This window comes from Podarcis erhardii (genome assembly GCF_964252035.2).
Source record: "Podarcis erhardii genome assembly, chromosome: 3".
NCBI classification, from domain to species: Eukaryota; Metazoa; Chordata; class Lepidosauria; order Squamata; family Lacertidae; genus Podarcis; species Podarcis erhardii.
The window spans coordinates 40,411,196-40,422,661 of NC_138507.1; the positions used below are offsets into that span (position 1 = coordinate 40,411,196).

The following is an 11,466-nucleotide window of genomic DNA, read 5'->3' on the forward strand; positions in this document are numbered from 1 at the left end:
AAGTTACAGACTCCGCTAACCCAGAAACAGTACCTTGGTTAAGAACTTTGCTTCAGGATGAGAACGGAAATTATGCTCCGGTGGAGTGGTGGCAGCGGGAGGCCCCATTAGCTAAAGTGGTACCTCAGGTTAAGAACAGTTTCAGGTTAAGAACTGACCTCCAGAATGAATTAAGTTCTTAACCTGAGGTAGCACTGTACTTCAAATGGTCTTATGCAGCGGGAGGGAGGGGGAACTTTGTAACATGGCAACAACGAAAACGATTTCAAAATCTGGTAAGTCAGCTCTTCTTGGTTTGGGAGTCCTGCTCATTCTACAGAGTCCCTGCCTCTTGAATGGCTGTCCCCTCAAATCCTGCCCTGGCAACACTACTGCTCTCAAATATGGTTAGGGTGTTTCCAGGTCACTCAGGAAATTGAAATTTGGTAGTCAAAGGCATTTTTATTACTAGGGAAAAAATGTGGTTTTTAAAGGGACTTCTTTACGTCACAGCTGTCAAAATGAAATAAATGCTTAAGCAAACGTGAGGTACAAATTTTGCTCAATAAAAAGGGCCAGCAGTTCTAAAGAGATGGGATGTTGGCCTGTGGCAGCGCAGTGGCCTGTTCCCCTTGGATTTGGTGTGGTGTAGTGGTTAAGAGCAGTAGTCTCAAAACCTGGGGAACCGGGTTCGCGTCTCCGCTCCTCCACATGCAGCTGCTGGGTGACCTTGGGCCAGTCACACTTCTTTGAAGTCTCTCAGCCCCACTCACCTCACAGAGTGTTTGTTGTGGGGGAGGAAGGGAAAGGAGAATGTTAGCCGCTTTGAGACTCCTTAAAGGGAGTGAAAGGCGGGATATCAAATCCAAACTCTTCTTCTTCTTCTTCCAGGAGCCAGAAACACACCCATGCTGGCAAAATGAGCACTTCCATTTATTGGTATTAGAAATGTTTTTTTCTAACAGTCATTTTGTATTTCTATAAGTGAGCAGTTTATATTCATTTCTTAAAGTGAATCCAGATGTCTTCCCTCAAGGTGGTATTCTCTTTGTTTGCACTGTGTGGTGTGTTTCCAGTACACATATGTCAATATTTTGTTCTGTGAACTGCCCTGAGATCTTGTGAGATGTATGTCAAAGAAACAAACAAACAAACAAAAACAAACAGTGTACTTCCTCCCCTCCCCCCAGCGCACACACAAACATGCAGAGTTAGTACATCAATTGCAATAGTAAATACTTCTGTAAAATGTGTGTTGCACAAGTAACCCAGAGTACTTGCTAGTGGATAAGATATAGTTAACGACGAGCAGCTCAATTTTTCCTCTCACGTTTACAGAATTTTAACTTCTCATTCGATTTTTAAAAATTAATTGTTGGTGCTGCTTTACATTGCTTTATCCTGGATTTTTCCTCTTTGGGATAGAAGTTCAATACAAAATATACATATCTAGAACCTTTTCCCTGAAAAGCAGGCGTTTCCCATATCTGAACAGGATGAAATTACTATTACAATCTCAAGCTTTCCATTAGTCATAGTGTCTAGGCAGCTTCCAAGTCCCCACAGCTTCACTGCCAGTCTTCTTTCTGAATTCTTGATTTTTCTGACTCATTTTCCTCTCACCATCCTGAAGTTTAGACACAAAAGAGGAAAGGGAGGATGCGTTTAAATTCATTTGCAAGAACCTAAAATTCATATCCATTATTTCTGCTGTTTTTATAGAGACAGCATGTGAAAAATTGGAAAGAACCTCTCATTTACTTTTGACAGATCTGTTGTCAAATTCTGCAAGATTATTTTGACCGGAAGATGCCTTTTTTGTGTAGCCTGGGAAGGCAACAGCAACCATGGCATGCAATGTAGGCAGTGTTTTAACACTCTCATAAATATGTTTTTAGTAGAACTATATGAGGAAGAGAGGCTTCAGGGGAAAGGAGCGTGAAAGACCGGCCCAAGACATTTTGGCACCTGAGGTGAACCACAAAATGGTGCCCCTTCTCCACCAGGGAAGAAGCGGAGCGTGAAGATCAATATCAGGACCAAAGCAAGGATAAAGATCTGCTGCCTCTGTGGATCCTGCTGCCTGAGGCAGTCACCTCATCTTGCCTCATAGTTGGGCCGGCCCTGTATTTAACACATGTAAAGCACCTAAAATGTTCTAAGTGCTGTACAGATGCTAAAAGATAACATTCCCTGCCTGTAGGCTCACAGTCTAATAAGACATGATAAAAAAGGGAAAATGCATGGAGTGGGAAGAGGAAGCCAAGAAATGGAGTACATGGATGGGGTCAGGTTAGTCTTTCACTTGTCATAATATTGTTCCTGGGTGCAACCTCTCAACAGTGCTTGACCACCTGGCCAGTGGCTTCCTTTCATTTCTGAAGTCCCAAGCTAAGAACATTGTCAAATGCATAGGTCATAATAAAAAATACACAACCAATAACTGAACGATAATTTTCTTTTGAAAGAAATATTCTCAGAAGGTGTAGTATGTAATCTTTAACAATTTAATACAGAAATGCTACCTTGTTTCGTTAGAAGGGATAACCATGTTTAATATTTTATCTCAAGTCAGTTGGAGAATCTGGAAAATAGAATATTCACTATTAAGGAGCCAAATTAGTTCCTGATAACAAACATATTGAAATCAGATCAGTATTGTAGCCCATCCAGATTTTAAAAAATGGATTGAGAGTAGTTTCAGCTTCTTGTGAGATGAATGCTTTTACGGTTTCCAAGTAAAATGCAATATAAACTAAAATAGCCTTACCAAATTTGGGCACAAATTAGATGGAGGGGGTGGGGGAATCTTCAACTGTAGTCATTCACACAAATGAGGGTGTAAGTATTCTACCAGTTTATGCTAGCTGAAGAAAAGATCGTTTTACTTCAGTCTGTCAATCTGTCATTGTTTTCTTCTGTCCATCACACATCCTCAGAAGAGCAGCTACCTCTCGATGCACTCACATAAGATCTCTGCAGCTACCAAACAACACATTGTATTAATCATGCTTTTTGAAAAGCATGCTTAGCACTGCCACTTTTATTTTGCAGGGGAAGTGTGGAGTCCTGATGCAGTGCTGCGTTCTCAATTGACATAAGGGTTCCATGCCAGTTCATTGCCAAAAACGCCTTTCTCCCAAGCTGCTGTTTGTGCTCCAGGAGTGCTGTTTTTGAAATAAACAGTACCTTAGGGGAGAAAGAGTGAAGGAAGGGCACAGTGATATTAGATGGGAAACTGATGCAAGGTTCCGTGCATTTGATTTTATTTCAAAGTAAATGTGGTTGTATTAAACACATTTTTCAAAAAGCATAAAGTTTTTTCATATGCTTAGTTGGAATCTCCTTTCTTGTAACTTGAAGCCATTGGTGCAAGTCCTACCCTACGTAGCAGGAGAAAACTAGCTTGTTTTCTCTTCCATGTGACAGCCCTTCAGATACCTTGGTTCTCAAACACCTTGGTACTCAGACATTTTGGCTCCCGAACACTGCAAAACCGGAAGTGAGTGTTCTGGTTTGTGAATGTTTTTTGGAAGCCGAACATCAGAAGCTGTGCCTTGGTTTTTGAACCATTTGGGGAGACAGATTAAGTTCCACAACAAAGGTACAACTGTATTTGTATTTGAAGATATCTCCTCTCAGTCTCCTCTTTTCCAGGCTAAACATACCCAGCTCCTTCAACTATTCCTCATGGGGCTTGGATCAGTGAGAACACATGTCAACTTGATGGGAATGAAGCCCTGATGTTATTCCTGCTTTGACCAGATTTGTGGATCAACCATATCATTTATGAAAATTCTACATAAGTAAAATCTTATTTTACTTTCCCCATGTTTTTCCATTCTCAACTCATTGGTTGATGATTCCTGCATAGAGATAAACAGAAGATAGCTCTTCAGTTTTGCTCAACTGCTCCAGATTGCTAAATCTATCATGTGTGTCTTTCAAAGAAGTATTCCTAGCGAGTGAGTACCCATGGAATATATACATACACACCTATGTGGCTGTAGAAGTTTCCAGGTCATTTCTGGCAATGAGCTGAGACCTACTCATAAAGAAATCAGAATCTTTCCCCCATTCCCGAGGCAAGACATAAGGTTTCTCAGGCAGGTGGAGGTATAGCTCATTTGCAGGCTACATGCATGTAGATCAAGTGGTCCCCAATTGTATCTGAACTTCCCTTTGTTGTTAGAGGTAAGTGAGAGCATAGTTCAGTGGTAGAACATTTTGTAGTTGAAGGAGTCACCAGATCTCAGTCTCCTAGTGCTTGCACTTTAGTAATCTTACTTCGGAGTCTGGCAGTTATATTTTCTTCTGTATGTTGCCTCCTTTCTGCTGTCTTTAAAGGATGGATAAATTGAACCATGTTAGATATCTCTAGGCTAAAAAAGGGGGGGAATGACTTTTTTTGGGGGGGGGGTACTCAGCATAGCCTGTTTTCCAGTGATTCATCCAGATCTTCATTTGTAGGAATCCCCACACTTGAGACCTGTCATTTGACTGTTCTCTCATCCTCCTTGTGCTCTGTTCATCATTACGCAGTACTGATGTGCCATTCCAAAATAGAACAAAATGGATAATAACTTTTCAGAGCCAGAAAGTCACATGTGGTTTGACTTACGAAATGAAATATAAAAGCTAGCCAAATTTTCAGTAGGACTTCTATATGCACAAATTGCTGAAGGAGCTTCTAGGTGCAAAAGCAGGGTGTTTTCCAGCTGTCTCCTGGAACGCATCCACTTTGACTATCTGTGGCATCATGGCCTCTCTGGGGACACAGCCTCTGCATTTTGCAGTGCACTGATTTAATTATGCTTGCCTGTAACTTAGTGACCATAGAAATGGGATCTGGGGAAATCCAAAGATTTAGGGTCTTGGTGTAAATGTATCCCTGAGGGCAGCCAGAAAGGGGAAATGTAAATGGTCTAAACTGGACCTAAAAAATACATGGGGCTGCAAAGTTAGAAGGTTTGCTGATACATATTTGTATATTTATTGACTTGAGCTACATACAGTCTTCAGGCCACACAGTGTGGCATATTCCTGCTGAGATGCTAAATGCAAAGAAGCAAAATTACAATTATTAAGAATAGAAATAATAATCTGGAGAAAATCCATACTGTAACTTTGGCTAACTTGGATAAAATGAGCCCATCAAAGAGAGAAAGGCGGAGAAGGACAGAGGGGCTGGATCTAGACACATCAAAGAAGCGTTTCAGTTAAACACATTGTAAAATATGTGTGAGAAATGGCAAAAAAGTTGAGGCAGAGAGGAAGGACTCATTCTCTGAGTTTGGGTCTGAATGTAGACAAAATGGCCCCTTTCACATACAAGAGGGAGGTAGATTTGTAGGCCTGGGGAAAACCCAAGTTATGCAGAAGTGTCAAATATCATTCAGAGGTAAAAACAACAACTCTGAATTGGAGATACACACCCCTGCCTGCCAAAAATAATCTGAATGAGGACTGAGCATACTCATCTGGCACAGAATACTCGGTGACTGCTGGGCAGGGTAGGAAAATGGGGGCAGGGAGGAAACAGAATGGAGTGTTCTGCAAAAATGGCTGGCTGAAATGCTAAACTGAGTACTCCATACTGGAACATTATGTTGCAGTTCCCACTTGTCAACTCTATTTTGGTGAAAGCCCAGATTATTTTGGCTCATTTGCTCAAAGGATGGTGGCATGAAAATCAAAGACCAGCAAAGGGATTTGAAAGAACTTCCTCATGTTTGGCTTTGTACAAATTAGCATCTTAAAATGCAGCAGGGCTGTCTTCCTCCCCACCCCACCATTGCATTTCAAAATGCATTTGCACGTTACTGTGTGCACCAGAGAGAGGTCAGAGAAGTCTTCACCTGTTTGGTTTTCCCACACCTGCAACCCCCCCAGGCCCTATTCGTGAGTGAACCTGTCACCTGCGCAGCCATCTGCTTGTGTGCAACGTCTGTCTCAAATGTGCACACCACAGCTTAACTGCAAAGTGAATGTGGCTTATGTTTTCAAATGGGATGGAAGTTGGTTCGATGTGAAGCACATTGGTATTTCTCACAGAACTACAGGATAGATATAGCTTGCGGCTAATGTCATGTACACTGTTTCAAACACCAGCAGTAGAAGTGTGCTGGAGGCAGAGTAAACAGTAATGTGCACAAACAGTAAAGTACACATTATACTCCTGACAGGTCTTCTTGTATGGAACTGTGCCATCTAACAATACATTCCTATGAGTTATTCATATGAGGTGCCCCGTTCCCTTGACAAAGCTATCAGTATATCTACATAACAATATAACCACTATAAAGGATTATTTTTGAGATCAGAGTGTTCTTCACTTTGCTGATCACAGCAAATGCGCTAGTATTAAAGCTCTTTACCCTTTTAGGATCTTTAATGCAAATGATGGTCACTAATAAATTCAATTTGAAGGGATGATAAACTACTCCCAGCAATAGTGAAGTTTTATGTGGATACATTGTATTTATATATTTTTCCAGAAACATCAAATCCTTGGTGCAATTATTCTCTGTTCTACAGTCATACATATATGGAAACCAGGATAATGTTCCACAGAAGCTGTTGCACCACACACTTCTTTAAAACGTCTAGAAACAGTGGTGGGAATACAATTCTATTGGGACACTTTTAGACATGCACTATAGCAATTTTGTATCAAGAAGCAGAAGGAGTGTTTAGACAGCTTTCAGAACAAGAAACAATGGTTACCAAAAAAGCTTACATGGGGTGTAGGATGAATCACACCACAAACACAACTACAGTACTGGATCTGATCTGACATTCCAGCTGGTAGAATCGCAGTTAAATCTCATTTTTACCACATGACTTGCAATCCTAGCTCCTTCAGATATGGCTCCTCTAAATCATTAAACAAAACACAAGTTGCTATTCTGATAATTTTTCATGATGGGACCTGAACTATTTGGTTAAAAATGTCAAACCAAAATTGGATCCCCAAATCACTGCATCCGTTCTCAATGACATCTCTAGAAAATAAGTGTCATTTTCTAATCCGGGGGGGGGGGGTGAGTGGGGGTGGGGTGGGAATGGTTGACATCATTGATGGTCAGGCTACATGGGAGAGCAGTAGACCCATGTGTCAGAGTGGAATTGCTTCCCAATCCCTATAAAGAAAAAGGGCAACTTAAAGTGCAGTTAGGCAAACAGAACGGAATCACCGTGCTTTTCTGCCTTCAGTGTAGTTGCTTTTCTTGGTAGGGCTCCAAAGCCAGAAGTCAAGAGAAGTGGCAGATCATCTGCTCTGCATGGAGAATGTTCTGGGTGCAATCCCTGGCATTTCCAAGTAGGTTTGAGAACCCTCCCTGTGACCCTAAGAGCCACCACTGGTCAGTGAGGACAGTAAAGGTAGAGGGACCTCTGACCATTAGGTCCAGTTGTGACCGACTCTGGGGTTGCGGTGCTCATCTCGCTTTATTGGTGGCCGAGGGAGCCGGCGTACAGCTTCCGGGTCATGTGGCCAGCATGACTAATCTGCTTCTGTGAACCAGAGCAGCGCACGGAAATGCCATTTACCTTCCCGCCGGAGATTCAAACCACTGACCTTCTGATCGGCAAGCCCTAGGCTCTGTGGTTTAACCCACAGCACCAACCATGAGGACAGTACTGAGCACTGAGCAAGAAAGTCTGACTCAATATAAGGCAGTTTCCTTGGCTATATCTGCTGGGGGTTTGCCTGAGACTCTGGAGAGGTGATGCCAACTGGGTACCAGCTAGATGAACAAACAGGCCAATCTGGTGTATAGAAGCTTGTGTCATCTTCAGCTGTATTTTGCCCCTGAGGTCCTGTGGAGTTTCCTGAAAATGTAGCAGGAACAGCAGGTTCTCCCCCCCCCCCCGCCATCTTGAATTAAATAATACTTTGCGAGACATTAAAGAGTTCAGGGTAATAAATGGATTAACATTTGAAAGCAGAAAGATGCCTTCAACCAAAAGTTCAGGTGAGTTTTTTTGTGTTTTTCTTAAAGCCGGAAGGGGTCTTGCCATGTCACAAAGGGAGCCGCCACTCTCTTTTCTTACAATACCCAACAGCAGAATGGAACCAAATGAGCTGTAGCCTTTGTGTAGGTGGAATACTGAAAAACAGTACAATAAAAGGCCGACAATTCTCCTTGGAATGAGCCTTCATTAGTATCTTGGCAGCATGCCCACGTGCCACAGAAAAACTCACATTTGGTTCACACTTTTTCTTCAGCATGGCTAAGAGCTGATGGCTGCAGACACGTGACGGCATCTTTGGCATACGAGCCGGAATACTGGATGGGAGATGGAGACCGACTTCTCAGTTTCTCCAGTGAGGCAGAGAATTGCTTGAAATTTTAGCCTAGTTAAAATTCTTGCACCAGAGCCTTCTTTCAGCCTGGCCCCATTTCCTTCTCTTACGATTATTCTGCTTCCAGGGGAAAATGTTTACCCAGTTTGCATCTTGGAAAGCGATTGGAATTTCCAAATATAAAGGATGTTGTTGATAAGGCGAAGACAAAATAATGCTGTTTTGATGCTGCTGTTTGGTTTTTGGAATGTAAAACTACAGAGCTGCCAAGCTCTAGGAATGCTTGGAACAAAATTTTGACTGACAATTTTAGACATCGGCACTGGGGCTGCATTTATCCCTCAGATGTCAACTTCCAAGCATAAAACTAACCACTAAGGAGAAAGATAGGAGGGCATTAGGACCCTTCTCTCACTATGTTAGATTTTTCCCTAATCTATTGCTCAAATTATTTTTTGACATTTGGAATTTATATTTTTCAGTGTGCATGTGGGAAGTCTAAATAGTTCTTCCGTATCTAAGAAGCTGATTTTATTTTTTAATTGTAAGAACGCTTTTGTCTCATGGCCCAAGTCACTGGCAACACCACCTTGGTGTGTTTTGATGGCCACAACAACTATTTGCAGTTGAAAATCTGCAAAGAGAACCTATGATGTGATGAGCAAGATTTAAGCATGCAATCTTTGGTGACAAGGGGATGCTCCATATAGTACCAAGAGAAACTATGTATTTTCTGAAATAACACTATAGTGCAGGGATGGACTTTGGCATTTCAAATTTCAGTGGCACCTTGTGCAAGGCCAAAATTCAGCACCCCCTACCTCATGCCTTCTGTTCTGCTTAATTCAATACATCATAGTTGCAATGCTCTGCAGCACCCCCTAGATGGACTGGGCCTCAGATATTACCAGATATATTTTAAAGAGCAATACAATGAATGTTTTAATGAGCATTGTGGACATTTTTCACTCTGGCAAAGAAGTGGAAATCGGCCCTAAGGAAGAAGCCTAGCAAAAGTGAGAACTCTATGTATGAATGACATAACATTTGATAGACCACTAGCGATTGCATTTTTTAGAGGTCCACGAGACATGACATAATGCATGCCTAATTTTTAAAAACCATGCTCTCTCTTTTTTTAAGACTACATACATTCTAAATATCTAGCCAAGCAAGCTAAATCTTACTCATATCAGCAGTTTCGTACAACTCTATGGAAGTAAAATAGTGCCCTCTAAAGGAATTCTGTTTGACTACAGTTGATCAAATAGCTTTTTCCATTCCAATTCCTTGTCCAGGAAAATAACAGTCATAAGCTAGAAACTAGAAAGAGGCACCATTATGGAAAATATTCCAGATCATTTCAAGTTGGTGGAATGAAACAGACTCTCCTCAACATTTAACCAGTCATATAGTTACTAAGATGTGCAATTTATTTAAAGAAAGGAAAGATGAGCTTCACACAGCCATTGGCAATTCATTCATTTTAGGGAATGCTTTATTCCCCAAACGACTTATTTTTTGTCACCAGAAATTCTGATGAGTTATCAGAATGGGAGGTGGTTGGTGGAGAGTTCTGATGCCAGAGTGGGGTGCATAAAGTTGTGCCTCAAAATCACATACTCTTTGAATATGTAAGCAATTTTTTTTTTGCCAAGATGTCATTTAAACTTTTTATTTATAGAGTTGTGGTAGTTAAAAGTGACTCTGCAACTGCACCCTTTGTTATGAGGCCTGGTTAACTGAGCTGCTGCACCTGTTAATCTTTGTTATGAAGAACAAGTCTGCAACCACTTGGGTATGTATTTGTAGGCTTGAGTTTGTCTCTTTACTTTACAGGTCAGCCTTCTCTAACAATAATCAAAAAGCTACCCACATGACGATTCCAAGAAGACACCCATCACCACCCTCTAGGATCTGCACTCCAAACGGAATGAAACTCAAGAAGAGTGAACATCAAACAGGTCTTTGAATCAAATCACAAATGCACTAGTGTAGAAAACTCACCATCCTGCTGGGATAGCTCAGTTGGTAGAGCATGAGACTCTTGATCTCAGGCTCATGGGTTTGAGCCCCATCATGGGCAAAAGATTCGGGGTCCCTTCCAACTCTACAATTCCATGATTCTGTGAAACATTTAATAAGATCTGTTAACCCTTATTGGAATCTGCAAACATTGCTTAGTACATGCAGGTCCTGACACATGTGCAAGGACACCCGCACTGTCCTTTTTAAGGACAGAAGATACAAGGCCAAATGTCTAGTCAACCGCTAGCAGCAGTTTGAACTTTATTGGGAAGGAGATTTTCTTATGGATTGTTCCCAGTGCAGGATTTGCCACAGACGCATTTCTCATTGGAATAACTTGGGTACCACTCTCCCACAACTAGGGTAGAGTAAGCATATTTTAACTGGCGGAGCCAACAGTTGCTGTTAGCATTCATTTTGCAAAGGCTTTGATAAAAATTAGATACGGAAATGGTAAAGTTAGAAAAACAAAAAGCTCAATATAAATACTTACTTCTTTCTAAATATATGTACCATTGAGAGCTATATTAATGCAAAACAAATATGTGGATGGATTTCTCATGCAAACTGCAGTTAATCAAATCTACTGTGTGTATCCTAGCAACATGCTAGTAGCCAGCTGACAATAGTACTGAAGGACGGCTTGCTTTTTTTGTACAGATATCACTTAGATTTTATTACTGACTGAAAGAAATAATTTTATTGGATGAAGGATACATTTGGTCTGGAGAAAAACAGAAGTTTCTATGTTCTGTGCCTCTTAGAAGCTTTGTGTTAGGAATAAAGGAGGTCAGTAAAAGTGAAAGGATATTTTCTTCTAATAAGTAAATTAGGATAAGCCATTAGAAAATGAACAAAATATGGCACGAGCCTATTTCAGAAGTCAGAATTTTGACTTTTGAGAGATATGCTATGTTGGCATTTTATGTATATGCAGCAGCACAATTCTTTTCATACCTCTGCAACCAACTGGTATCCCATGTGTGGTGAAAGGAATCTTTACATGCTTTTTCAGTGAAAAATGGTTTCATTAGGAAAATTAAAAGATGTCAGAGACAGAAATGTACAGGAGGGCATCAGCGTTGGAAGTAGAATGTTGGTGTTTCATACTGTTTCAGCCTGATCACATAGGACTGTTATTATGTAAAGTC

General features: G+C 41.1%; 1 protein-coding gene across 1 annotated transcript in view; it reads left to right on the forward strand.

The window, feature by feature from the left end:
• The first annotated feature begins 1,136 nt into the window (after positions 1 to 1,136).
• TTK (TTK protein kinase) overlaps positions 1,137 to 11,466 on the forward strand; it is a 208,864-nt gene continuing 198,534 nt past the window's right edge. The window contains exon 1 of the mRNA XM_081856974.1: positions 1,137 to 1,145. The gene's annotated coding sequence lies outside the window, so the exon portion shown is untranslated. The remainder of the gene's footprint in view (positions 1,146 to 11,466) is intronic.